This window comes from Arachis ipaensis, chromosome B01 (assembly GCF_000816755.2).
Source record: "Arachis ipaensis cultivar K30076 chromosome B01, Araip1.1, whole genome shotgun sequence".
Taxonomy (NCBI): Eukaryota; Viridiplantae; Streptophyta; class Magnoliopsida; order Fabales; family Fabaceae; genus Arachis; species Arachis ipaensis.
In genome coordinates, this window is record NC_029785.2 from 2,693,372 (window position 1) to 2,697,836 (window position 4,465).

The window sequence follows — 4,465 nt, forward strand, 5'->3', positions numbered from 1 at the left end:
TAAGTGTATCATTTCACTATGAATAAAAAATAGCATTTTGAGGTAAATAAATAATTAGTACTAATAATGATACGAGTTTTGAGATGGTGATAAATGACTATTCAAATATTGTTGTTGATTTGATAACACATAATTTAATATTTTTTGTAAAAAAAAAATCACCAAGGCAGTATTAAATTACAAAAATATTATTTATGCATTAAAATCAGCCACTAAAATTAGTCATCAATATATTTATGTATAAATACATATGTAATTTAATTTATTTTCAATATGTATTTGTAGTTATAAGTGATTAATTTTAGTGGATGATTTTGATATGCACGTAACATAGTTGAAAGAAATTAAATATCTATTTGAATTTAAAGTTCATTAATTTATAGTATATGAACTTTATTAAAACACTAAAAAAGAAAAGCAAACTTGTTGTAGGAATTGATGGTTGCGGCAGTAGATAATCTATCAAATGCAGTTGAATGGGCACTTGGTGAAATGACTTGAAAGAGCCACTGAAGAATTGGACAATGTTGTTGGAAGAGAGAGAATGGTAGAAGAATCAGATGTTCCTAAACTCAACTATGTAAAAGCTTGTATAAGAGAAGCTTTTCGCCTTCATCCAATAATTGTAACATTTAATGCTCCCCATGTATATATCAATGGAAGACACAACAATTATTGGTGGCAAATACCTAATTCCAAAGGGTAGCCATGTACTAATAGAAAGACATGCACTTGGGAGAAACCCTAAAGTTTGGAATGAACCACACAAGTTCAATCCACAACACCACCTAACAAATAGTAGTGAAGGGTGCGATGTCGTTTTGAGCGAACCGGATTTGAGGTTCATATCATTTGGCACCGGAAGGAGTGGTTGTGATGCTATTTGCAAGGTTGGTTCATGGCTTCACTTGGAGTCCACCTCACAGTGGATCAAAAATTGATCTTACTTTCTCCAGAAATGGTATATATGCTTCTTGCTCAGCCACTTGTTGCAATAGCTAAGCCAAGATTGGAAGCAGGGCTGTATCAATTCATGAATTAGGAATGAATAAATGATTGACTCCAGTAAGATAATGAAGTCCCTTAGTCACTGATTCAATAATAATGTTTTGTACAAATGATTTGGTTTCGCTTCTTCAGCGTTCAAAGTTAATAGTTAAAAAATAAGAATTTAATTTTGATACTATCAAGTAATTTTACACGTGTTTTTAATTACGTAATATCACATTATTAAGAGTAATTATTATTTTAATTGACCACATGAATGTTTATTTAAAAAAATTGATGTAATTATACAATTACGTAAAATATTTTATACTGTTAAGATATCAAAATTAAACTAAAAAATAATTAAAAAATTTGAGAGCGTACTTAAACAAAAAGAACTCAAGAATTGATAGTTCAAATTTTATTTTGGATATAAAATTATTTTTTAATCAAGTGTAGATAATTCAAATTTTATTTTGGGTTAGCTATTCCATCCATTGAAATACCTCTAAGCCAAAGAGAAATTAGTTTTTATATTGTGTTCAACATCAAATGGGAAAAAATTGAGAATAATTAACAAAAAGATAACCGTTAATTAATGATTTAATGTATATTTAGGTCTTCAGCTCAATTTGATCTCCGTTTTTCTTTGCCACTTGTGTTATATTAAACACATGCATATACAACGCCTATAAAAAATTTTATACTTAATTGTTGCGTCAGTGTCCAACAATGTCTTCCATCCAACTTGAAATAATTTTAATAATTTTAGCTGGCTAGGGTAATATTATTGCAATTATTATTGTAATTATGTAATGTAAGAAGTGTCTTACTCTAGTTAAATATAAAATTATTTATACACCTTTACATATATGGTAATTTGAGCTTTAAGAAAAGATATACTGACGTTCAAGAAGAGAAACAGGTGTCTGGCGGTCCAAATTAAATTGCAGAAAGTCAAAGGCATGAGAGACATCGATGGTGGAGTTGGGTGAAGGATCTGGAGAAGGGAAAGAAAATGAACATGAAGACCTTGTGGTAGAAGAGACTTGCACCGAGGTAGCTATGCATGAAGGTTTAACGATGTACAGAGACAATCAAAATCGACGGTGGGAGGAGAAAATGGCAGAGAACAAGGAGACTTAGAAATTGGCGATAGAATCAGGAACAGTATTATGCAGTGATGTAGTATCAATATCAAGTAATTTTATACGTGCATTTAATCATGTAATATTATATTATTAAAAATAATTATTATTTTAATTGACCGCATGGNNNACCGCATGAATGGTCATTTAAAAAAAATAATATAATTATATGATTGTGTAAAATATTTTACATTGTTAGTATATTAAAATTAAACTAAAAAAAATTAAAAATTTGAGAGCGTACTTAAATAGAAAGAACTCAAGAATTCATAGTTCAAATTTTATTTTTGGTATAATTTTTTTTTTCAAGTGTAGATAATTCGAATTTTATTTTGGATTAACTATTCCATCCGTTCCATTGAAATACCTCTAACCCAAGAGAAATGTGAAAAAATTGAGAATAATTAATAAAAAGATAACCGTTAATTAATGATTTAATGTATAGGTCTTCAGCTCAATTTGATCTCCGTTTTTCTTTGCTACCTGTGTTATATTAAACACATATACAACGGCTATAAAAAAATTTGTATTTAATTGTTGCGTCAGTGTCCAATAATGTCTTTCATCCAACTTGAAATAATTTTAATAATTTTAGCTGGCTAGGGTAATATTATTGCAATTATTATTGTAATTATGTATAATGTAAGAAGTGTCTTACTCTAGTTAAATATATAATTATTTATACACCTTTACATATTGATATGAATTCGTATCAATTATAACTAGAGATAATCAGAAAGAATAGAAGAGAAATTCTTAGAATTAGGATCAAAGAAGGAAAATAGAGTTTTCAATTACATTATGTATGTCTATATTATTACATTATATTCTATTTATAGTATAATTTTTTAATTGGGCTAGCCCAATACTAATTCTATTATTATCCTACCCTTCAAAACAACCTTGTCCTCAAAGTTGCAGAAAATATAAATCATTAAATCCTAATAAAAATTGTAAAAGCTAATTACAAGTAATAAAAAAATATCAGCATTCCTAAAACAATATTTTTCTATGCTACTGCTAAAAAAAATTTTAACCACGAGGATTCCATTGAAAAATATTTAGTCCAATCCAAAACAAAAATAATATATCTAAAACAATAAGCTGAAATTGGTTCAAATGGACTGCAATTTTTTACATTGGGCCTAAAACCAAAAGAGTATCCATCTTCTTTCCATAGTGGGCTTCAGAAAACCCAACTTCTTTGCCCCACATACACCCCTTCTCCTTCCCAGCACCTCCTTCCTTCTCTGTCCTGGGTTCCACTGCTGCCTGGAGACCCACCTGCGCCGCCATTGCATCCATCCCGCGGCCACCCCTCCACAGCGCACGTTGGTCGCCACTTCCGGCCATCCCAATGTCGGAACCCGCCACCTCCACCTTCTTCTTCGACCACTTTAACCACCGTGCAAGCGTCAAACCAAACCACCACTGTCTTGTCCTCTCTCTGCTCCGACTTCTTCTGCGCAGCGCCATAGAGCACGCCGTTGGCCGTCGTAGAACTATCGCCGGCTGTTCGCGTTGCATCTTCGCGACCCCAAGGGAAGACCGCCGCAAGGAGTGGAGCTGGTCTTGCCAAAGATCGGAGACACACGCCGGAACTCTCCGCCAGAGTGTAGAGAATTCCCAATGAGGTAACCTGTGTAAAGAAATAAAATAGAGCAACTAACTAATTAAAGCCAAAAATTTTCGAAAATTATAAATAAACTTAAGCTAGAATTTCGAAATTTATAAAGAAAAATTAAACAGGAAAATTAAAATAAAATTAACTAGGCAACACCAAACTTAATTTCAGAAATTAAGGAAAAATAGTAGCACAAATTTTTGAAAATTATAGAGCAAAATTAAATAAAATTAAAACTAAAACGCCTAATCTAAGAAATCAAACAACTAATAGTTGTCAATCACAGTCAATCCCCAACAATGGCACAAAAAACTTAGTGCGGAATTTATAACCCACAAACTAACCGGCAAGTGCACTGGGTCGTACCAAGTAGTACCTCAAGTGAATGAGGGTCGATCCCACGAGGATTGATGGATTAAGCAACAATGATTGAGTGATTTACTTAGTTAGACAAGTAGAAAATAGTGGTTGGGTCTCAATTGCATTAATCAGTAAATTCAGAAATTCAGAAAGCAAGCTGTAAATGGGTTATGAAATATATGAGTAAAACAGTTAAGGTTTCAGAGATATTTATTTTTCGGATTAACTTTTTTTACCAACTACTTTAATCATGCAAGATTGAATTCATGACAAACTATATGTGACTAAACCCTAATTCCTTGGACCTTTTTAGTCTCCTCTAACCTTCATCAATCGCCAATCCCTT

The 4,465-nt window shown here is 31.8% G+C and overlaps 1 pseudogene; it reads left to right on the plus strand.

Moving 5' to 3' along the window:
- Nucleotides 1-1,099, plus strand: part of LOC107644270 — a 4,216-nt pseudogene extending 3,117 nt beyond the window's left edge.